The 25787-nt window shown below is 42.0% G+C and overlaps 1 long non-coding RNA gene across 2 annotated transcripts in view; it reads right to left on the bottom strand.

Annotated features, from left to right (window-relative positions):
- Positions 1 to 25787, bottom strand: part of LOC102166310 — a 381125-nt gene that overhangs the window by 262969 nt on the left and 92369 nt on the right. For both annotated transcript variants that reach the window (XR_002336117.1, XR_002336116.1), the window contains one exon: positions 4293 to 4422. This is a non-coding gene — a long non-coding RNA (uncharacterized LOC102166310). The remainder of the gene's footprint in view (positions 1 to 4292; positions 4423 to 25787) is intronic.

The raw sequence follows: 25787 nt of genomic DNA, 5'->3' as shown, positions 1-25787 counted from the left end.
TGCTAGTTATCAATATAATTTTTAAATTTATGATATTGTGAATAGATTGATAACCTCCTATGTCATCATATATTTTCAAATATTGTTTAAATCAAACATGAACGGCTGGAGTTCCCGTCATGGCTCAGTGGTTAACGAATCAGACTAGGAACCATGAAGATGCGCAGATGTGGCTCGGATCCCGCGTTGCTGTGGCTCTGGTGTAGGCCGGTGGCTACAGCTCCGATTCGACCCCTAGCCTGGGAACCTCCATATGCCACAGGAGTGGCCCAAGAAATGGCAAAAAGAGAAAAAACAAACAAACAAACATGAATTGCTTCCATGTCTTGGCTACTGAAAACAGTGCTGCAATGAACACTGAGGTGCATATATATTTTCAAATTATTTTTTTTTTTCTTCAGATAGATGCCTAGAACTGGGATTGTAGGATGATATGGCAGCTCTATTTTTAGTTTTTTTAAGGAACTTAATACTGTTCACCAAAGTGTCTGCACCAATATACATTCCCACCAACCATATAGGAGGGTTCCCTTTTCTCCACAGCCTCTCCAGCATTTGTTATTTGTAGACTTTTTGATGATGGCCGTTCTGACTGGTGTGAGGTGATACCACTGCAGTTTTGATTAGCATTTCTCTGATAATTCGTGATGTTGAGCATTTTTCCATGTGCCTATTAGCCGTCTATATGAATTCTTCAGAGAAATATCTACTTTGATCTTTGGCTCATTTTTTAATTGGGTATTTTTTTTGATATTCAGCTATACAAGCTGTTTGTATATTTTGGAGATTAATCCCTTGTCAGTTGCATCATTTGTAATTATTTTCTCCCATTCCTGGTTGCGTTTTCATTTTGCTTATGGTTCCCTTTGCTGTGGAAAAAAGCTTTTTAGTTAAATTAGGTCCCATTTGTTTACTTTTGTTTTTATTTCCATTACCCTAGGAGATGGATCCATAAAAATATTGTTGTGATTTATGTCAAAGAGTGTCCTGCTTGTGTTCCCCTCTAGGATTTTTATAGTAACCAGTCTTACATCTAGGCATTTAATCCATTTTGAGTTTATTTTTATGTATGGTGTTAGAGAATGTTCTAATTTCATTCTTTCACTTGTAGCTGTTCAGTTTCCCAGCACCACTTATTGAAGAGACCGTCTTTTCTCCATTGTATATTCCTGCTTCCTTTGTCGTAGATTAACTGACCGTAGTGTATGGGTTTATTCTGGGCTTTCTATTCTGTTCCATCAATCTATATTTCTGTTTTTGTGCCAATACCATAGTGATTTGACTAAATGTCCATCCACAGAGGAATGAACAAAGGAGATATGGCATATATATATATATATATACACACATACACAGTGGAATATTGTAAATCAACTATAACTGAATAAAAAACAAACATAGGCTATTAACAATTTCATGCACAGAAAGATTGAGTGAAATATTCAATTACAACAATCAAACTGTAAGAATTAGATTTGTTGGGTTTTTTTCTCTTTTTGCTTTTCGGGGCTACACTTATGATATATTGAAGTTCCCAGGCTAGGGCTGAATCTGAGCTACACCTGCTGGCCACGGCCACAGCCACGCAGGATCTGAGCCACATCTGCAACCCACACTATAGCTCATGGCAACACCAGATCCTTAACCCACTGAGCGAGGCCAGGGATCATACCTGAGTTCTCATGCATGCTAGTCAGGTTCAGTCCTGCTGCACCACAATGGGAACTCCTATTGAATTCTTATAAAGAGGTTTCTATGAAAGTTTATCAGACATGATTTGAGTACTAGAAAAGTCACATACACAGATATCTTGTTAAATTGACATAAAATGATTAACCATTTCATAAACAAAGTATCATATTCAGTGACCAAAACACAACAAATTAAAGAGCCTAAAGCTGACATAAGACAAAATGTAATATAGAACCCCCAAAGCAATCTATACAAATTAGCTATTTTCCTGTTGATATGAATAATATTTTCAACTTTAACTGAAACTAACTATAAGTGAATAAAAAAACATATCATTAGGGAAGAATAAAGAAGCATTCTGGGTTTTCCAAATGAATCTACCATTATGGACCAAACTGTATGATAAATACTTGAGAATTTAATTATTTCACATTAAAGTTAAGTATATTTCAACTGGTAACTACAAAGTAGTCTATTTTTCATGTTTATGTTTGGCATTTTTTCTTGTCGTTGATGTAAAAGAGCTAACAAAATTTTATGAATGTAGGAAGGGAAAAAAAGGACAAGGACCTTGAAAAAGAAAGTTTGAAACCTTACTTTTAGGCCATTTCTTTTAAGTAAGAATGAATGAAAACAGTTCTAATCATATTTCCTAGTATCACAAAATTTTCCAACTTAAAAATTACAATTCCATTGAGGTTCTGCAAATGTATCACTGCTTATGAGAAACTGGCACTGTTTCGCTACTAGAAGAAAATAATCAGAATATAAAATTTTAAAATCCAGGTATTTCTACAGGATCTTGAGGAGATGTATCATGATGGTGTTTCTTAAGGCAATACATTTTAATAAACCTAGGGGACAACGGAGCTCTAGAGCAAATCTATACATTTAACTTAAAAGAGCAGAGATGCTGTTTGCATGCAAAACATCTTCTGTACCAATGACAGAGTAACAGAGGGAGCCAAGCACACCTTTGATGATATATGTCTACATAGCTTTGAACTAAATGTGACAAAACAGGACCAGCACCTGTTTAAATTCACATTCTTTCATACACATTATTAAAGAACAAGAAGTTTTTCAAGCAACGTTTGCATAAGATACTTCACTGGATGGGACCTGTTCTATTTTTACATCAGCGCTGCCTAAGCAGAAGTAACCTTCCCAAGTGAAATAACAAAGCAAAAGTGTGTGTTGCTGGAATGGCATTCTGCGGAAGGATATCACTTAGCATAGTCTAAAATCTAGAATAAATGTAGTCTATCGGTAGCCATCACAATATGGTATATATTAGACTATGGGCTCTTTCATACATAACTTTTTTTTTTTTACCCTGAGTCTTTTACATAGTATGTAGGACTATAAATAACTCAGAAAATTTCTATTCTGATACACTTGGATATAGAGTATCCTCAGGCTGAAGAACAGAAAACTTACCTTATAGCTATCAAGAGAGAAAGAGGAAGGAAGGAAAGGAAGAAGGAAGGAAGGAAAAACACTGGTGGAAATTAAAAACAAAAGGGCTTTCTGGACAAAACAGTATCAGTCCCAAAGAACAACCTATTCTTTGGCCTGCGGGTACCTTTGGATGGAAGAGTGTATCTGTCAGCAAAGAAGACTCACACACTGACTAACCTTTGCCAACTCAGAGTAGAAAGTCAAAATACACCATGCCTAATAGTTTATAACATTTCTCATACACAATGAATATTGCTTTACAAATGCCTGTTTGGCTAATTTTAATTATTTCTCGAAATTCAAGTTCAGAGTGGCAAGCTTATGAGTTTAGATCAAAGTTTTTTAATCCAGGACCCTGGACTCCAGGGTTCACACCAAAACGGATTCCAAAATGACAAGGCCAATGCTAATGATGTTACCAATAAGAAAAGGCACTCAGTGTGTGCCTACTATATTACAAAAATTTCCATATATGGTACATGTATTAAATACTTAATCCTTTAACAGGCTATGAGCTTCATATGTTTCATTCTACAGGTGAGGAGACGATGAATGTACAGAAACGTGAGGAATTTTTCCCCAGGTCATTCAGTTACCAGCTGAGTTAAGATTTGAATCCAAGCCACCTCGATATTTCAATCGCTGATGCATAGCATCTTTCGAGAGAGCCATGGGAAGTCTGTGAGCTATTTGCAATCCCAAATTGTCTTAGAAACATGCACATTTATCTATTTTGGGTGAAATAAATAAAACACTGTTTCTCTGACTTTGGTCAAAATTATGTCAATTCACAGTGGTAACACTGAGTGAAAATTATGCTCTGAAGTCTGTAGACATCTTGGGACGCGAGGCAGATCATGGCTTATCCATCGTCTGACGTGGGTAGTAAAGTTAAAACAAGAAAACCCAGCCCGGCCCATCTGTTCCTGAACCTCCATCTACCTTCCTTTAACATAACAGGACATCAGAATCTCCTTCACACAACGTTTCATGGTTTTCACTGCACTTTCTAACCTTAGCACATTTGAAACATCCGGAGCTAATGCTTTAAAGATGTGCAAACTTTTAAAGAGGCTTCTATACTCCAAAAAAAAAAAAAAAAAAAAAAAAAAGAAAGAAAGAAACAAGGGAAAACCTACTTTTCCTCCAGTCAGCACATCCTCTGGTAACATTCTGTTTCTTCCATCTAATTTTAAGGTGCCTGGTTGCAGTGGTGTATAACAACCCAATAAGGTTTCATTGCAAAATTCAGTCACAGGGTAGGTCAGTCTGGAAAAAAAAAAATAATAATGTTCACATAAATCCGACCTGGATCAAAATTTTTATTGCAGACATGAAAGGCAGCTAGGGTTGGGGCAGAAATGAAAGCGCTATAGAAATGTAGCACACTTACAATCTTTCATTTCTGCCCTGGAGAGGCTTGAAATGTGGAAGCCAGGAAATAGAATGTGATCAAACAGCCCTGCTTGGATGTGACTAAATTGATAAAAGCCAGGAAAACCTAAATCTAAATTATAAAGCACATTTATGAAGTCCTATCAAACTGAATTGTTATCTTTAGGTGTTTTAAACAGAAATTCTGGACACTGAATAATGGACCAATAAATGCTTAATGAAGGAATGAATATATGGTACTATCAACCCACACTTTATCAGCTGAGAGAGTTTCTTTCCCATCTCTAAAATCCACATGAAGCCGAGACTTACAACCTATCCCAAGTGATTTGTGGAAGAAGGAGAAGGTGCTGCATTACTCAGAGCAGAAATCTTACGCATTTTGAATATGGAGAAGTTATTTTAAAATGTGAATAGAAACAGAATCTGTCCTAAGACTACTTGTTTGCTGTAGTGAATTGTCACGGGATCCCACAAATTATCTGCTAATCACAATCGCTAAAACAAAAAATGTAGAAGTGACAGATATGACATGTGGGCCATTTCGTTAATTTTAAACTGTCATGGGGTAGGTTTAAAAAAAAATGAAGACTAATTCAAAGCTGAATGGCCAATGTGTATAACCATTTTAAGCTTAAGTGTTTAATCTGAGAAAAACATCCAATCATTCAGATTGGAGAAGTGGGAAATTCTATCGCATATGAATAAGGACAGAAGAAAGAAAGACTATAACCTCATAATTTCACACATTTAAAATTGCATGTCCTGTATGGTTTGAAGACTGGACATGCTGGAAATACATCTACCATAACAGTGTTAAGCTGTAGGTGTTGGCTTGCTAGGTCACGCAAATATTATACATCCATTCCTCAAGACTCCCCTAAATTACCTAGAAAAGGAAGGGAAACACTTTGACAGGTACTTATAACATTTAAAAAAATTTTAATAGTTATTTCCCCAACACAATTGTTTTTCTACTGTACAGCATGGTGCCCCAGTTACACATGCATGCACACATTCTATTTTTGCATATGACCACGCTCCATCATAAGTGACTAGACATAGTTCCCAGGGCTATACAGTAGGACCTCATTGCTAATCCATTCCAAACGCAATAGTTTGTATCTATTAACCCCAAGCTCCCCAACCACCCCACTCCCTCCCCCTCTTATCATAACATCTTAACTCCATGTTTTTTACGTGAATAAATTGTTACACGTGCATACATTTTCTCCAAGTGTCCTTTCCATGACTACTACTTGACATAAAAAGTTAAAATTACTATAGATACAGTAGAATGCTCCTCAGCCTTAAAAAGAATGAGACAATGCCATTTTCAGCAACATAGCTGGACCTAGAGATTATTACACTAAATGAAGTAACTCAGAAAGAGAAAGACAGGTGTCACATGGCGTCACATATATGTGCCATCTAAATATGATAAAAATGAACTCATCTATGAAACAGAAACAGAATCACAGACACAGAGAACAATCTTATGGCTGCCAAGGGGCAGGAGGGGTGGCAGAGGGAGGAATGGGAGTTTGGGATTAGCAGATGGAAACTATTTTATATACAGGATAAACAATAAGGTCCTAATGTATAGCACAGGAAACCACATTCGGTACCCTGTAATAAACCATAGCGGAAAGAATGTGAAAAAGAACATATATATACATATATAACCGAATCACTGTGCTGTAAACCAGGAACACACCATTGTAAACCAACTATACTTTGATAAAATAATTTTTTTTAAAGTTTAAATTAATCATACCCACTAGGGAGTTCCCATCATGGCACAGTGGAAACAAATCTGACTAGGAACCATGAGGTTGCAAGTTCGATCCCTGGCCTCGCTCAGTGGGTTGAGGATCCGGCGTTGTCACGAGCTGTGGTGCAGGCTGCAGATGCCGCTCGGATCTGGTGTTGCTGTGGCTCTGGGATTGGCCAGGAGCTGCAGCTCCGATTCGACCCCTAGCCTGGGAACCTACATATGCCAGGGGCGCAGTCCTAAAAAGACAACATAAAAGAAAAAAGAAAACTAATAATAATTATACCCACTAAATATGTCCTTTAATAAGCAGTCTACTGAAATGATCACAACCTGGTGAATCAGCTTCCATAAAACTTACAAAAATGAAAAAAAGCATTCAACAAGCGTTTTTGTCCTTAAAGACAAAACAACATGAATATTTCCTGAATCATGGAAATAAACCATCAGTGCTAAGGCGCTAACTCTTCCACAGCTGCTAGAGAAGTAAGTAATCTTTCATACAGCTCTTATTTCCTTTGCTTTTACTCTGAGCTGTGTTTCCAACAATAACAACAAAATAAGGAATAGAAAAAATATCCTCTATGTAGGAAATAAAAGATGTAATCTAATCATCAATCGCAAAGTTTTCTGGGCCTGGTATATAGGAAAATAGGCTTGGGCAGTGCCCCTTGCACTGCCCTCCTTGGACCAGGGCCAGACAAAAAAACTGATCCCCGTGGGCGGTGAGATAGGAGCTTGAAACGGAATTTGTCAACCATCGTCACCAACCAATATTTACTTCCAGTCCTATATTTTTCTCTTCTTCTTTTTTTTTTTTTTTTTGTCTTTTTGCCATTTCTAGGGCCACTTCCCGCAGCATATGGAGGTTCCCAGGCTAGGGGTCTAATCAGAGTTGTAGCCACCGGCCTACGCCAGAGCCACAGCAACGTGAGATCCGAGCCACGTCTGCAACCTACACCACAGCTCACAGCAATGCTGGATCATTAACCCACTGAGCAAGGGCAGGGACCGAACCCGCAACCTCATGGTTCCTAGTCGGATTCGTTAACCACTGAGCCATGACAGGAACTCCAGTCCTATATTTTTCATCAAAAGCCTGCCTTGATGAGGAAAGCGCCGTGTAGACGTACCTTCTGACAGAAGTTCTTTACCCCATTCCTAGACTGGTAACGACAATGAGTAACACTGAACAAGAACAGGGCTCGGCAAATTAAGGCCTGTGAGCCAAATCTCACCCATGATCTTTTTTTTTTTTTGTAAATAAAGGTTTTTTCAAACAGTCATACCCTTTTTTTTTTAACTCTCTCTGTCTGCCCTCCCTCTACAAAGACAGAGTTGAATACTTGCAGCAGAGATCATCTGCTTCACAAAGCCTAAAATTTTTACCATCTGGCTCTTTATTTATTTTGCTGTTTTGTTTGTTTTAGGGCCGCACCCACGGTATACGGAGGTTCCCAGGCCAGGGGTCTAATCGGAGCTACAGCTGCTGGGCTATGCCACTACCACAGCAATGCCAGATCTGAGCCACATCTGCAACCTACATCACATCTCATGGCAATGCCAGATCCTTAACCCACTGAGCAAAGCCAGGGATCGAACCTGCAACCTCATGGTTCCTAGTCAGATTCATTTCCCCTGCACCACAACAGGAACTCCCATCTGACTCTTTAAAGAAAATGTTTGCTGACTCCTGAGTTGGAGAACAAAGACTATCTTGAAAGCTTTTGAAAAGGAAAGCTGAGTATCGAAAACAATAATCAAATGAGAGACATGAATAACAAATATCTCTAAATGTGCATGTTAGGACACACGTATTTATTGTCTGCTACTCTGTAGGAAATGGCATGGCCTTCAGGAATATAAGCCAATTACAGTTTGAGAAGAACCATATAATCTAACCAGATGTTCTGACTTGGATGTCAAGAGTAATTAAATATTTCTAGGGAAATCATGAGGATTATTCAGGTTTTAGCCTGAACAGCAGTCAACCTGGAATATGGTCTACAGCAGAGAATTTCTACTCCCTATTCTGAGAGTGATGAATGACTCCCACATGACAAGATATTTTTACTCCTTTATAGAAAGGCCGAACATTTTTCAACAATAACCGTGAGGGATCTTTAAAAAAATTAAAAAAAATAAATAAGGTCATGCCCTACATATACAAAACTATATCTGAGAAAAGGTAAATTTAGAAAGACATAAATGGGAGTTCCCATCATGGCTCAGAGGAAACGAATCTGACTAGTATCCATCAGGACGCAGGTTCGATACCTGGCCTTGCTCAGTGGGTTAAGGATAAGGAATTGCCGTGAGCTGTGGTATAGGTCACAAATGCGGCTGAGATCTGGTGTTGCTGTGGCTGTGGTATAGGCCAGCTGTTACAGCTCCAGTTCAACCCCTAGCCTGGGAACCTCCATGGGCCACAGGTCCAGCCCTAAAAGGACAAAAAAAAAAAAAAAAGGACATAAATGAAAATAAGCCCAATAAACCTCTTCTCCATTAATTTGAAATGTTTCCTTTAAATTATGATATATTTTTACTTCTCTCAAGCCATATTCGAATATGTTATTCTTTCTCTCTATGCTTTAACTAAAAGGAAGAGGATACTATGAAAGAAGTTTATTTAAAATTGTATTTAATTGAGGAAATAGAAGTTTCCTGGTGGTCTAACTTATAGTTAAGAATTCAGCACTGTCACTACTGGGGCTCAGGTTTGATACCAGGCTCAAGAACTCCCACGTGCCACAGGTGGTGGCAAAGAGAAAGAAAGACTCAATTGAAGAAACAATTATTTACATACATGAATATATATCTATTTGTGGATCTACACATATACACATATATACAAGAAAATGGGAAACCAAAATATTATCTAATCTTGATTAGTCAGGATAAATGGAAATGAAAATTTGATATGATGTATCACATATAAAATAGTTGAATATGTTAAATAAGCACAAGTTTACATATAACATCTGATTGTTTAAATAATCTAAACAATTTGTCTATACATGTAGATGAGACACTTACAATGTGTAGGCCAAAGTGATATGGCAAAGTGGCAGGATAGACCAAAGCCAACTGCTTTCTTAGAGAAGAGAAATGAAAAATTAAAAATTAAATTCAAAATTTAAAGCATGATACAATTTTTATTAGCATCATAAATTTGAATACTTATGTATATATCTAACAAAATATGTGCAAGATCTATACGAGGAAAACTCCAAAACTCTGACTGAAAAAATAAAAAAACGAAAGGAAAAGTTATTCCATGTTCATAGACAGAAAGACTCAAAAATCTCAGGATGTCAGTTCTCAGCTTTATTTATAGTTTCAACACAACCCCAATCAAAATCCCTGCAACTTATTTTGTGGAGATTGATAACTCGAGTCTAAAGTTAATAAAGGCAAAAGGCACCAGAGAGTCAACACAATACTGAAGGAGCACCAAGCTGGAAGACTGACAGACACCAGCCGGCTTCAAGAGCTACTGCAGAGCTACAGTAATCAAGACAGTGTGGTGGTGATGAAAGAATAGACAAATACATCAACAGGACAGAAGGGAAAGCCCAGAAATAGATCCAGACATAGAGTCAAGTGATGTGTGACAAAGGAGCAAAGGCAATACAGTGGAGCAAAGTCAGTCTTTTCAACACATGGTGCTGGAAAAACTAGATGTCCACTTGCAAGAGAAACAAATCTAGACACAGATGTGACACCCTTCACAAAAATAAACTCAAACTGGATCACACAGACTTAAGTGTAAAATGCAAAATTATAAAATCCTAGGAGAAAACATAGGAATAAATCTGGATGCTACTGTGTTTGGCAATGACTTTTAGACACACCACCAACAGCACAATCCATGACGGAAATAATTGATACGTTTAACTTCATTAAAATAAAATTCTGTTCTGCATGAGATCTTGTCAAAAGAATTAGAAGAGAAGCCATAGACTGGGAGAAAATATGTGCAAAAGACATAATTGATAGAGAATTATTCCAAAATATACCCAGAAAGCTAGTAAAACTTAACGGTAAGAAAATGAACCACCCACTTACAAATGGGCCATAGACTTTTAACAGATACTGCTCAAAAGAAGACACACAAATGGCAAATACGTGTAGGAAAAAATGCTCCACATCACCTGTCATCACGAAGATGTAAATTAAAACAAGATACCGCCACACACCCATTAAAACAGCCCAGATCCAGAAGATGGGCAGCAAGCAACGCCAACGAGGAGTATCAGGAACGCGCATGCTCTTCCGGCGAGGATGCAGAATGGTACAGACACTCTGCAAGGCAGTTCATCATCTTCTCACAAGACGAAACATATTTTTGCCACAGGATCCAGCAACAGCATTCCTTGGTGTTTACCCAAAGGAGTTCAACACGTATGTCCACACAAACACCTGCCCATAGGTGTTTATGACATCTTGGCTCAAAACTTCTCAAAACTTGGAAGCAACCAAGAGGTCCTTCGGTAGGTGAATGGATAAAGTGTGATACATCCAGCAAAGGTAATAATGTTTAGCATGAAAAAAGAAACGAGTTCTTGAAAGACAAGGAACTATACACGCATATTGCTAAGGGAAAGAAGTATAATTTCAGCGTAATGACATTCTGGGAAAGGCAGAACTCTGAAGACCTTGTCAGCACATGGAGGGAGAGACAGACTAATAGATGGAGCACAGAGGATTTTAGAGCATGGAGCCACTCTGTATGATTCCAGAACACTGTATCCATACCACTACACATTCATTCAAAGCCACAGAATGTACAGCACGGAGAGTGAACCCTAGGTAAGCCATGGACTTCGGGTGATGATAATGTGTCACTTCAAGTCCACAGGTTCAGCAAACGCACCAGGGAAGGGCATGTGAGAACCCAGCAGGTACAGGAAAAAAAATCTCCACACCTTCTTAATGCTGCTGTAAACCTAAGACTGCACTAAAATAATAGTCTATTAAAGATACGCTGGCCACTAGAAATCCCTAGTTAATGCTGAAGTGAAAATGCACCGACAGGCTAAAGACCTTTCCTTCCAAATCCCCAGAGGAGTGTCCAGAGGAGGGAATGACTCAGTAATCAAGAATTAAAAGGAAAAATATTCTAGGAGTTCCCGTTGTGGCTCATTAGCTAATGAATCCGACTAGGAACCATGAGGTTGCGGGTTCGATCCCTGGCTTTGCTCAGTGGGTTAAGGATCCGGCGTTGCCGTGAGCTGTGGTGTAGGTCGCAGACGTGGCTCGGCTTGGATCCCGCATTGCTGTGGCTCTGGTATAGACTGGTGGCTACAGCTCCCATTCGACCCCTAGCCTAGGAACCTCCATATACCGCGGGTGCGGCCCTAGAAAAGGCAAAAAGGACAAAAATAAATAAATAAATAAATTTTAAAAAAAGGAAAAATATTCTACTTTGTTTTACAGCTCACTCTCAAATATTAAGGGTGCTCCGTCTGTGGCTGGGAAAGATCATTTTGCACTCATACGAGGTGGGGATCAAAGGACAAGAAGCCTGCCCCCCACCCCCGACCCTGCCGCGGAGCCGCAAGGCAATGCACAGACCCACGCGCACGGCCTCACCTCTGACCGCAGGCGTTCCTAGACGGTCGGACAAATAAGTAGGATGAGGATCAGCAAGGCCAGTCTTGCCGAGGAAGCTGCGCAAGAGTCAGCTTATACCAGAGAAATTTGGGAAACGGAAGCTATGCCATTAACATGGAAGGAATCCCTGACGTAGTCTGGAGAGAAAGTGGTAATTTGCAGAACAGTGGGATAGTGTGGAGAAATTTTACACCCACTTATTCTCTTACCTCTGGAAAGATAGAACCCAAAATGTGAACAGTTAATATTCACATTTTTAAAAAGTTAGGATCGGAGTTCCTGTCGTGGCTCAGTGGTTAACGAATCCAACTAGGGGACCACGAGGTTGCAGGTTCGATCCCTGGCCTTGCTCAGTGGGTTAAGGATCTGGTGTTTCCGTGAGCTGTGGTGTGGGTCGCAGACGCGGCTCAGATCCCACGTTGCTATGGCTGTGGTGTAGGCTGGTGGCTACAGCTCCGATTCGACCCCTAGCCTGGGAACCTCCATATGCCACAGGTGTGGCCCTAGAAAAGGCAAAAAGACAAAAAATGAAATAAATAAAATAAAAATTTTAAAAGTCAGGATCAATGGTGACTTCCATTGTCTGTTTCATGTTTTCAGTTTGCTTGGAAACATATATATACATATATTTTACAAAGACTACCTTTGCAATTTCACAGCAAGCTAAAACATACGAAGAAGGCTGAGAATCATATGTAACCACTAAGGAAAAAAAGAGAGGCCTGTTCACGAGTTTTTAAAACGCCCTGATCTTTAAGACCTGGCCATAACCTCTGACAATTTCTTCAATCTAATTGCCAGGCAGAACATTAGGACGGGAAAGATGGAAAAGATGCTGGTTTAAATACAACAGGAATTAATTCACGCCTTCATCTTGGTTTCACTGAGCATGTTTTCTTATGAAGATGGATAATCTTGGAGCTGTCGTCGTGGCTCAGCAGAAAGGAATCTGCCTAGTATCCATGAGGATGTGGGATCGACCCCTGGCCTCGCTCAGTAAATTAAGGAGCTGGCATTGCCGTGAGCTGGGGTGTAGGTCGCAGAGGCAGCTCGGATCTGGCAATGCTGTGGCTGTGGCAGAGGCCAGCGGCTATAGTTCCAATTCAACCCCTAGCCTGGGAACTTCCATATGCTGCACATGCAGCCCTAAAAAGACAAAAAAAAAGAGAGAGAGAGAGAGAGAGAGAAAATAATCTTTGGTAGCATGGCTCTAAGGGGGAATTAATGATACTTTGTATGTCAAGAATTTGTAAGAGAATGAAGAAAATCAGTGTTTAAAATATTTGTGCAAATGTACACATATCTTCACTTTGATTGGGGGGTGCATGGGTGTTTTAGAGATTCCTCTGTAAACTAGGTTGCTGGTTCTCATGTGAAAACAGAAAGAGATACTAGGACATCAAAGCACAGCCCTGGCCGACCTGTGGCCAAAAAAGCCTCTGGCACTCGGAGGGGGAACGGATTGGAACTTCAGCCTCCTGGAGGTGACAGAGCATGTCTAAAATCTCTGCCGAGTCCCTCACATGGATGACTGATAATCAGCTGAGACTGAGAAAACGGGCGCCCTATGCCACCTGTAAACTAGTTTGTGGAAATGCTGGTGGAGCCAGGCGCCCAGGGGCCTGGGGACCAAGCGTACACAGACCCCCCAGGTGGGGAAGGCAGTGTATGGCCCAGGCCAGTGAGGTGTGAACCCACACATAACCCTCAAAGGAACTGGGCTTGGACAGACTCAGACAGGCGTTTCTTTATCCAAATATGACTTGCTTTCCCCATGGGATGCAATGGGTATGCAATCGCATCCTTCATCTTTGCTCACTAACTGAACATAACTGAGACAATAAGAAGTGGTGGGAATTTAAAAAAATAAAATTCCATGAAGAGAAGTTCCTAACTTCAAGGAGCTTATGCTCTATTACAGAATCTATGAGAACAAAAAAATAATATTTAAAATGTACGTTGGAAGTGAATAAGCACCAAAGGCTAGACCAGCCCAGGCAGAGCATTGCAGGGATTCAGCAGAAAGGAGAGGTAGCCACAGTACATCTGTCTGTGCACTAGACGTGAGCTAGAAAATTCTGCATTACAGCTTAAAAAGCAGTATGCTTTTAGCCCAATCAGTTAAACACGCTCATCTGCAAAGAACATATTACCACCTGTTTCAAAGGATCATTTTAGGAATTAAAGAATATAATAAAGCATTTGTGAATTATTTTTTGAAAACCTATAAATAGACAAGCATTAATCAAAGACTACAAAATGCAAGAAATACTGAGTTAGAAAAGAGAGCATTTGAGCTCCATGAAAGGGTAGGGGCAGGAAGAGGCTAGCTGCCATGGGAGGGAAAACACACCACCAGGGAGGCTTGGAGAACAGATCTTCTCATTAATTCTCTAATAAAACAGGGGAGGCAGACAGCTCCATGGGAGGCTGGAAGGTTAAGAAAATCCAGAAGCAGAAGTTCCCATCGTGGCTCCGTGGTTAACGAATCCGACTAGGAACCATGAGGTTTTGGGTTCGGTCCCTGGCCTTGCTCAGTGGGTTAAGGATCCGGCGTTGCCATGAGCTGTGGTGTAGGTCACAGATGTGGCTCGGATCCCGCGTTGCTGTGGCTCTGGCGTAGGCTGGTGGCTACAGCTCTGATTAGACCCCTAGCCTGGGAACCTCGCGGGTACGGCCCTAGAAAAAGCAAAAAGACAAGAAAGAAAATCCAGAAGCAGCCCAGAATGCCAGAATAAGGAGCTGATAATTTATTTCTTAGACTTTAAGGAAACACTGGCATTTCAAAGGTTGCTTATTGCACGATCAGAGACATGTTAGGGAAACACTCAAAGTTTGTGGGACTGAGGAGCGAGAGAGACCTGGAGAGACACGGGCTCCTCATAAATTACGGACACAGCTCGCGTAAGAAAAACTAGCGGACATCTAAGGCAAACCACTTTTATTCTCGCGATTGCATTTCTAGGATGTAGCGTACGCGAGTCCAGGTGTATCCACATGAAAGTGTGTGTACAGAAGAAAGTGCATGACTACGGAAGAACAGCGACCTTGTTTAAAAATGGAGCTCCCTGAATGCTATCAAGGGGACAGGAAATAAATGCCAGTGCATCCAGACTATGCGATGCCATCCCAAAAAGAGACTTAAACTGATGGGAACTGCCATGGAAATATTTCTTTTTTTTTTTTTTTTTGCCTTTTCTAGGCCCGCTCCCGCAGCATATGGAGGTTCCAAGGCTAGGGGTCCAATCAGAGCTGTAGCCACCGGCCCACGTCAGAGCCACAGCAACGCCAGATCCGAGCCGCGTCTGCAACCTACACCACAGCTCACGGCAACGCCGGATCCTTAACCCACGGAGCAAGGCCAGGGATCAAACCCTCAACTTCGTGGTTCCTATTTGGATTCGTTAACCACCGCGCCACGACAGGAACTCCAATATTTCTGAAACATGTGAACTAGAAATAGCAAGTCAAAGACAAGACATAAAGTGAAATCACATTCAAGGGTTTCCATGTCCGTATTGCACCTGTATACACGTGAACACAAGTGCAACTGGAAGGTCATAACCGAAGCAGACTCCGGGGAGAAGAAGGACCGAGAGGGCTAGGAAGGAGAAGCTCCACGTGTCTGTCCACACTTGCTCCTGTCTCTCGACACTGCTCTACATGCTGGGAACAAAACTCTAAAAAGACAGCAAGTCACCGTCTCCAGGTCGCTTCCATTCTGGTGACGTGTAGATAACAGCTGATGTGTAGGTAGCAACGTACCGTATGGACCGAGGCTGGACCCAGACGTTAGGCAGAGAATCAAAACAGAGGTGGGTAGAGGGGAGAACAGAGGGCAGACTCTAGACTGCATGATTGTTTTGATTTTCTGTTGCTACAAATGTAGTGACTTAAGGTAACACCCACCTATTATCTTAGCTTCCATGGGGCAGATTTTCTGGATCCTCTGCCCACATTTAGGTGGTGGCCAAGCTGCCTTCATTCTAGAGCCCAGGGCCCTCCTCCAAGCTCACCTGATGGCTGGCAGAGCTCGTTTCCTCTGGGCCATCTGATTGGGAGACCTGCTTCTTCCTGGCTGGAAGCAGCCCCAGGTCCTAGAGGTGACTGCCTTCTGTGCCCTGGGGCACATCACAGCAAGGCCTGTGACAGCCCCTCTCAGACTGCTCTGCCGAGATGAAATCTTGTGTAACATGACGTGACCACAGGGCCGGCATCCCACCATCGCTGCCCTGTTCTGTCTGGGAGAAGCAAGCCATGGATTCCACCCTCGCTCCGGGGAGAGGATGACACATGAATGACTCTTTGGGCGACAAAAACCAAACAACCCAATCAAAAAATGGGCAGATGACCCAAACAAACATTTCCCCAAAGAAGAGAGACAGATGGTCAGTAGGCACATAAAAAGATGCTCCACATCCTTAATTTTAGAGAAAAACACATCAAAACTATAGTGAAGTAACACCTCGCACCCGTGAGAACGGGCGTCATTAACAAGCCTACGAACAGCAAATGCTGGAGAGGACGTGGAGAAGAGGGAACCTCCCACACTGTGGGAGGGAATGTAACTTAGTACCACCACTGTGGAGAACAGCGTGAGGGTTCCTCAAGAAACTAAAAACAGAGCTGCCATAGGATCCAGCAGTCCCACTCCCAGGCATCTGCCCAGAGAAAACCATAATTCGAAAAGATACACGCACCCAGGGCTCATAGCAGCACCATTCCGAATAGCCAAGACACGGAAGCAACCTAAATGTCCACTGACAGATGAATGGATTAAGATTCGGTATATACAATGGAATACTACTCAGCCATTAAAAAGAATGAAATAATGCTATTCACAGCAACAAGGATAGAACTTACTTCATACTAAGGGACGTAAGTCAGAAAGAGAAGGACAAATACCATCTATCACTCATACGTGGACTCTAGATTATGGCACGAATGAACCTATCTACAAAACAGACCCACAGACATAAAGAACAGACTTGTGGTTGCCAAGGAGGAGGGGGGAGAGAATGGGATGGATGGGGAGTTTGGGGTTAGTAGATACAAACTACTACATTTAGAATGGATAAAGAGGAGTTCCTGTTGTGGCGCAGTGGTTAACGAATCCGACTAGGAACCATGAGGTTGCGGGTTCGATCTCTGGCCTCGCTCGGTGGGTTAAGGATCCAGCATTGCCATGAGCTGTGGTGTAGGTCGCAGATGCTGCTCCAATCTGGCTCGGATCCTCCATTGCTGTGGCTCCGGTGTAGGCTGGCGGCTACAGTTCCGATTAGACCCCTAGCCTGGGAACCCCCATATGCTGCAGGAAGTGGCCCTAGAAAAGGTAAAAAGACAAAAAAAAAATGGATAAACAGTAAGAGCTATATATTTTTTTAAAACGTGTATACATGTATAACTAAGTCACTTTGCTGTTCAACAGACATTGGCACATAGTAAATCAACTACACTTTAATTTTTTTTTAAAGGAATGGCTCTTTGGGGATTGGGAAAGCCCTTCTGAATAGGTGGCACTTAGGCTGAGATCTGAATAGTGAGGAATGGACAGTTAGGGTGGACCCTGTGATGGACCAGCCACAAGTCCCTAAGGACTGACGGATAGTCCCCCAGCAGCTACAAGTGCTGCTGCCTGGAAGTGCCTGATTGCATTAAATTAATTAAACAAGGAGGCCATGAGGCAGAGATGGCTCTCCTGTGCGGCAGCCTATAAATGTCTCAAGATTACAAAAATAAAACCTACGAACAACCAACCACCAACAGGCAACTAGGATTTAAGCTACAGCCAATCAGTAATTTCCTTACTTTGTTAGGGCCTTTTCTCTATAAAAGTCTCCTGCAAGATCCCATCTGTGGAGCACTTCAGGTTTGGCCCTGCCAAGTTCAAATTCATCTCTGCTCAGGTACAGGGAAAATGTCTCAGTTTACCTTGCAGCAGTGCATAGCCCTCTCTGGAGAGGGCAGCCTTGCCCAGGATCACACCAGTTCCAACAGCGGTTCTCCGTCACTCCCTGTTCAGGGTGGTCCCTCAACCCACTCCGGACACGTCTGAGGGGCCAGCCCAGCCTCAAAGCTCCCCTTGGGGTCACCTAGGCCTCTACCGAGGCTGGAACGCGGCCCGCCTTCCATTCCCGCACATGCACGTGCTGATCCCACGGCATTCGCTCATAAACCCCACGGCATCCTAATTTCCACGTCAGAGCCTGTTCCCCCCGGAAGCTGAGCCTGCAGCCCTAGCCTGATCACAGGGTGAGCATGATGCACTTTCCAGGAAGAAGGGCTCCTGGGGCTGAGGCTTCTCAAGAAGGAAGGAAAGGAAAAAAAACGGGGGTGGGATTGAGGTTAGAGTTATCTGTTCAAAAGAAGGGCTCGACTTGAGGTCTGAGGATTAAGCCAGGATTAGATCATGAAGGGCTATGCAAGCCAGGAAGCAGAAGTTCGACTTTTGAGTGCAATGGAAAACCATTTATACTCTACTTATATGTTAAAATTTAAAAAAATCAATAAAAAGCAATTCAATGTCAAGATGAAAATAGGCAAACAGTAAGAGGATAAGTGAGTAGATACATTGGGTAACAGGCAAAATAAAGGATGAGAAAGCCTGGAAAGGGAAAAGATGCAAGTCTCTCTTACTAATGCAACAGACAAGTAAGTTATGTACTCTCAGTTGTTCATATCTAACTTAGTTTTAATAAAAACACCACTGAGTCCACGATGGTGACAAACCTATATTTGAAAAATTCTCATTGATGTTGCCATACACTTTTAAATTCCGCTTTTTTTTGCAGCAACATGGATGGAACTAGAGACTCACATGCTGAGTGAAGTAAGTCAGAAAGAGAAAGACAGATACCATATGACATCACTCATATGTGGAATCTAACATACGGCACACATGATCCAGCTACAAAACAGAAGAGATCATAGACGTGGAGGACCGGCTTGTGGTTGCCAAGAGGGAGGAGGAGGAGGTGGGATGGACTGGGAGTCTGGGGTTAGTGGATCCAAACCGTTGCGTGTGGAGTGGATGGGCAATGGGGTCCTGCCGTAGAGCACAGGCAGCTATATCTAGTCACTTGCGATGGAACAGAATGGAGGATAATGTGGGAAAAAGGATATATGCATATATATGTGTATAACTGGGTCACTCTGCTGTCCAGCAGAAATTGGCAGAACATTGTAAATCAATTATAATAAAAACACATAAACAAATCAATCAAGCAAGCAGCTCTTCAAAATTCAAAATTGACATATCCTCTGCAAACAATACCAAACCAGTTGACCTGCTAAGTCACGGCATCCTAACAGGAAACAATACTTGCATAGAACCTAAAATCTATAATGTTCAATCCTCTCAAGCTGTGCAATGGAGTCCTGCAAAGAGTCAGACTTTTCTCCGCCAAGTACAGGACGAGGAGCGCTTGGCAAGGCAGGGCCCGTGTGGCTCCATCGACAATGGGTTCTGTTCAAAAGCAGAGGAATCTGACCAAAAAGATGTTTGAGAAGTAGGATTTGAAGAATTTCCTAAATCCCTCTCTTTCTTTCCAATTAAGGACAATTCAAATCGCTTGCTTCTCCCCCAGAAGACAAGATGGTATTAAGCTTTTACCCTTGACAGAGAGGAAAACTGCAGTATCGTTGTGTAGGAGGCTGCCTGCTGAGCGCCACTAGAAACTTAAAATTCCTTCTCGAGTGGAAAGATGAACATTCTTGGCAAATTTCATCGGGGAGAGTCAAACATTAGATCTCTAGGACTTAAAGGTAGAATTGTGTTAAGATTTCAATCAATTCTCTACTTGCGCTGCGAATACTAAGAGCTCAGTCATTCAAGGGGTGCAAAAAGGTAACTCGAATGGCTACTAATTGCTTTCGACCCAAGTACCTAATGAACCACAGGGTCCAAGCAGATGAAAACGACTTTCCCTTATTTATGCATCAACTCCGCTTTAGAGCTTTGGTCACAGGAGTGAACGGAAGACACAGTTGGTCTTGATCTTATTCAAGATGACAGTGGAAAAACTACCCCCCTAAGTAGGGCTGTTTGTTTATATAGGGTGCTGTCACAGGCATTCCCTTCCCTGTTATCAGAGCCCTACGGGGCAATAACAGGAAAATAAATATATCCCCCACTTTACACAAGAGAAAACAAGTTCAGGGACCTCTAACAGTTTGTCCAATCCACACGGCCACTAAAGGGCAAAGACCGAGACACACTCACTCTTCCCGTTCGACACAACTCGGGCGGTACAATCGCTGGGTAAGCTGCCGCCTAAGCACCACCGCAGGTGCCTTCGAATGCTGTCTCCGAGAGCTAAAGGCACCTGTTAGATTTCATCAGAAGAAGACTTCCGACACGGCTATAGCCCTGTGAGAACATTAAAAAGTGTACGTAGTCACTGTGCTGTCTGATTTCAGCCTCTTGGTTAATACCAGTTTATTTTCTCAATATCGCCTCTTTACGAGCTAAAACGTTTCGACAACAGAGGGTACCTGTAACGGTCTGTGAAGGATGTAATGCACATGCCCAAATGTACAGTTTGCTGAGTGGACATGGGAACTACAAACAGGCAGGAGGGACTCTCGGGGAGACATGGACATGTTGCAAAACTGGGTTTTGATGAAGGTGGAGCAACACCATAAATTTACGCGAATCCCTGGACTGCACACTCCCAATGTGACGGTCACGGTTCATACGTTATACCTGCATAAGGCTGTTTTTAAAAGGGTAAGAAAGAAGGGGGGCTGCACATGCCTGTTAAATAGGAATCTGTGGATATAAACTAATTGATACCAGATTTGAAGGAAAGCACAATACAGCGTCACCGAGGGCCTGGATTTCAGGCCCTGAGCACTTAGGGCCTAAAGAGGGAACAGGGGAGGGAAGTGACGGCAACACGGAGCCTTCTGCGGTGCATCCCCACTGCACTGCCCAGAGGCAAGAGGACTGACCGACGGGGTGTCACCGAGCCTCCATTTATACGCCCCGGAGGAGAAGGAAGTGTGGAGAGGGAGGGGGCCTCCACCAAGATGAGAGAACAAGTCTCGGCACTGCGTTTCCTACTTGGCCCCCAGAACGTAACCTTGCACCCCAAAGAAGCTGGATTTGTCCAGAGTATTTCCGTTATTTCTAATACTCATCTATTCAATAAACTTCTGTTGAGCAACTCGTACATGCCAGACACAATCCATCAGCTAATCCTCCTGTCTAATCCCATGAGGCAGAATCGTCACGTCACTGTGATTTTAATGGCATGTGTGTCTCCTGAGTCATGACCAACCCAGGAGGACACATGTGGTCATATGAGCAACACCAACCCCTGTTCTCCTGGCTCTGGCTACACGTCCCTCACAGGATCCCAAAGACTTGCAAAGGCCGCCACTTTAAAATATTTCTGAGCATCCCAAGGATTGTGCTCTAGGAGAAGCTCTGAGATACCGCTCTGCACATCTCTGGACTCTGTAGAGGCCGGGCAGAAACAAGAAGTGTCTCTGACAAAGGGCTCAATGCCTCTCATCTTCTCTGGAACACAGACCCCCAGGGCAAGGTTGCCTGCACATCCAATATTTTAAAATACCTTTAGTACAAATGCTCACTCTTCTAGTTCCAAGCAGAAGCCATCAGTCTGTGATGAAGTCATGCACCAGCCACCACTCTGAACTCACAGCCACTGCTGCCCTAAGACCATCAGGGCGTTGCTGCTGAGTGCATCCCAGCAGGTCTGGCTTCATCTCTGCTTTTTCTGTGCCATCTCCCAGGAGAGTTCACCTTACTTGCTCAGGGAGATCCCTAGGGATCCCTTCAGCCCCTTCACTTTCCCGCACACATTATACAATCTGAATCCAGATTAGACAGCGCTGGGATCCTACACTTTTAGGGATTTGGTGATGAGCCTGTCATTTGCCTGGAGGACACACTCCCATATGGGGCATAATCCCTCCTGAGTTAGGAACTCTTTGTCCTGCATTCATCCTATTAAATACCTCGAAGAAATCTTTCTAATATCACACAAAATTAATATATTACATACGTGCAAATGGATTCTATAATGCAAATTTTGTGATTATAAATAAACCAGTCCCTAGATGTTGATTCAATTCTCAATATTCCTAATTTCTTAATCAATCATGCTAACAACTCAAATTTAAACTAGCCTTTTCAAATAGCATATCACAAAACTGACGGTGGAATTAAAAGTTAAGGGAAAGTGATAACGTGGAATAAATGCCTTTTAAATACAGCAAAACAGCTCACCATTAAACTAAAACATATGGGTTTGGGCTTTTTTTTTTTTTTTCCTATTTTCTCTGGCTGTGAAGAGAAATCTGCAGAGATAAAGTAAGTCATTTGCAGGAGAGCTCAGTAAACAACAGTAATATTTACACAGTTCTTCACATAAGCCTTGAAAAAACTGAGCACATGGCCAGATTCCCATCTAAGTTTTATGATGCACATAATTCACAATCGTTGCTAGTCCAGGTTTAGAAGATTGTTAAATTATACTCTTGATCTCATGTGTATGCAAGAAGAATCAATTTACACTTGGCTATGTAGTCTTGCATGAAACATAATTTTAAGATCAGAACATTTATAATTTGAGAGTATTGGCTAAAACTTTGACCTGACTGGTTCTGCATTTAGCTTACAGCTGAAATTTCTACATTTTCCTGTATTTGTTGGAAAAAACATGCAAAATAGTATTTTAAAAGTTCATGGTAATAGCTCCCAAAAGGATACATAGAGGGGTTTTATTTTTATTTTTTATTTTTATTTATTTATTTATTTTGGTCTTCTTAGGACCATGGAGGCTCCCAGGATAGGGGTCTAATCAGAGCTGTAGCCACCTGCCTACACTACAGCCACAGAAATGCCAGATCCAAGCCGTGTCTGTGACCTACACCACAGCTCATGGCAATGCTGGATCCTTAAGTCACTGAGCGAGGCAAGGGATCCAATCCATAACCTCATGGTTCCTAGTCAGATTTGTTTCCACTGCACCACAATGGGAACTCCTATTTTTAACAATAATATATTTAAAATGAAGATACAAACCGAGCCAGATTCTCCTAGGATCTAAAATGACTCCTAATATAGGTTATTTGATTAGGGCAGTGCATCAGAAAAGGACCTGTAGCCTGATGGTGGCTCTTAGGGAAGAAAAATAACCCATAAAATCCAACTGATAAAGAAATACACATTGAATGTTTCTGATGAGTATAACTTTTCTGGCCACGCCCATGGCATGGAGAAGGTCCCAGGCCAGGAATCAAACCCATGCCACAAAAATGGCAAAGCTGGATACTCAACCCATTAGGCTACCAACAAACTCCCCAGTGGGTATAAGTTTTGATAAATATCTGATGGATGGAAAATTAGTTTATTTCATTTGAATATAAACATATTATAATATTTTATACATTGTCATATTGATTCAATGAATATTTCCTGATGTTTAGGCAAGGCACTCTGATACGAACTAGGATTAAATATGGTAAACAAATCAGACAAAAATCTGGGGTTCCTGGTTGCTCAGCGGGTTAAGGACCCAATGTTGTCACTGCTGTGCCTTGCGCGACTGCTGTGGCTTGGGCTTGATCCCTGCCCTGTGGGGCGTGGCCAAAAAAAGTAAACAAATCAGACAAAAATCCTTGCCTTCACAGAACTTGCTTTCCAGTGAAAGAACAGTAAACAAAATAAGGGAATAAATGATACATCAGATGGTAGAAAGGTTACGGTAGGAAAAATAAAGCAGAGCAGGATGCTGGGGACAGATGGAATGGTTATGATGTAAACAGGACAGCCTGAAGACCTCAGTGAAAAGGTGACATTTGCACAGGGTCCTGGAGAGGAGAGCGCCGGTCCCCTGGCTTTCTAGAAGACAAGAAACCCAGGACACAGGATGACTGCAAAGGCCCGGATGGAGGCATGCTTGGTAGGAGGACGGGATAGGTTTGGGGAAGACAACAGGGGAGAAAACTAGAAAGGATAGATGTTAGTGTGGGGGCTTTTAGGCCATTATGAGAACTTGGATTTTTGTCCAAGTAAAATGGGAAGATACTGAGTAAGATAACAAGGTTTTGAACAAAAAAGTAGCATGAACTAGTTTATATTTTTTAAAAAATTATTCTGACTGCCTTGTTGAAAACAGACTAGAAAAAGGCAAATGCATAAGCACTGAGGCCAGAGATGAGGCTATGAACACATAATGCAGGAGCAGGGATGGTGGATGCACCAGGGTCACAGCCTTGAACGTGAGAAAAGGTGACAATATGAAAACACAGACAAAAGAAATACCTTCCACACTGAAAGCAATGATGCGAGAAAGAGAGGAGACAACAGGCAGCAGATGATTTTGATCCAAGCAAATGAAAGCACAGGGCAGACTGAAGGGGCAGGGGGTTTCTACGGGGGAGGGCAGATCAGAAGGTACTAGGATGTCAGCAATTCCATTTTGAACATGTTAAGCTTGAGATGCTATGAGACAACCAAGTGGAGAGGTAGAATAGGGGGCCTGAGCCAGAAATTATGTGTATGTGAAAGCTGAGATAGAGAGATGAGATAGATGATAGATAGATAGATAGATAGATAGATAGATAGATAGATAGATAGATGATAGATAGATAGAAATAGATGATAGATTGAGATAGATGATAGACATAGACAGATGATAGATAGATAATAGTTAGATGATAGATATAGATAGATACAGATGATAGATAATAGATGATAGATGATAGAAAGATATAGATAGATGACAGATAGATATAGATAGATGACAGATAGATAGATAAATACAGATAGAGATAGATGATAGAGATAGATGATAGATAGATAGATAGATATAGATTGATGATAGATAATAGTTAGATGATAGATAGATAGATAGATAGATAGATAGATAGATAGATAGGTGATAGATAGATGACAGATAGATAGATGGGTGGTTTTTAAGGCCATGGAACCGGATGAGGTCGCTAAGTCAGGGAGTCGGCAGTGCAGAACAAAACAGGTGCAAGGACGGCATCCTGAGGCACTTATGAGGTTGGAAGCTGAGAAAAGGAAGAACCATTCAAAGACACCAAAACGGATTTGCCATCCACGTATAATGAGTTGTCTCCACAAAGACATTCCGTCCTTTCAGATCCAAGAGGCTGAAGCACCTGCATAGTGTTGCCCCGTGGAGAAAGGTCGGACCGTTCACTGTCACACAGAATCACGAATCTACAGTGGCCAAAGTTCTTGTAGCTCATTTCAGGAAAAGGAATCAAGTACTACTGAGACCAAGAACCCCAAGGTGTGATCAGGAGGCAGAACCAGCTCAGTCACCACATCATTTACCTTCATTCCACTGAGAAAGACTGAGAGCCAACTATGTGAGCCACTGTCCCAGGTGCTGAAATCCGAGTGCAAGTAAATTCAGAGCCCACTGCTAATCCTACACATGCAGAAAGATGCATGGATATATGTTGTAATGACTTATCCCCTTTACAACGAATGGGAAAAAATAGGTTTGGGTTCAGTTAGTCTGGCCAAGCACTATGCAAAGAGAGTGCATTAAACAAGGATGACAATAGTATTTCCTACCTTTGGGCTCTCCTGCCCAAAATGTCCATGCCTGGGTAGCACCTAATTCCCCTTCACTTGGGACCTAGGCTGGACATAGTGACCAGCGTGTAACCAAAAAACATAGAGCAAGCGACTCTCTGTGACACCTGGAGGCCAGGTCAGAAAAGTTACTCATCTTCTAACTGCTCGCCTTGACATGCATGCTTTCCAGACACCACTCCGAGGCCAGGTCCTCTTGGAACCCAGCCCCCACCGTGTCAGAAGCACAAACAAGACAGAGAG

This window comes from Sus scrofa, chromosome 10, assembly GCF_000003025.6.
Source record: "Sus scrofa isolate TJ Tabasco breed Duroc chromosome 10, Sscrofa11.1, whole genome shotgun sequence".
NCBI classification, from domain to species: domain Eukaryota; kingdom Metazoa; phylum Chordata; class Mammalia; order Artiodactyla; family Suidae; genus Sus; species Sus scrofa.
Note: the sequence above shows the minus strand (reverse complement) of the source record. Positions and strands in the feature narration are given on the sequence as shown.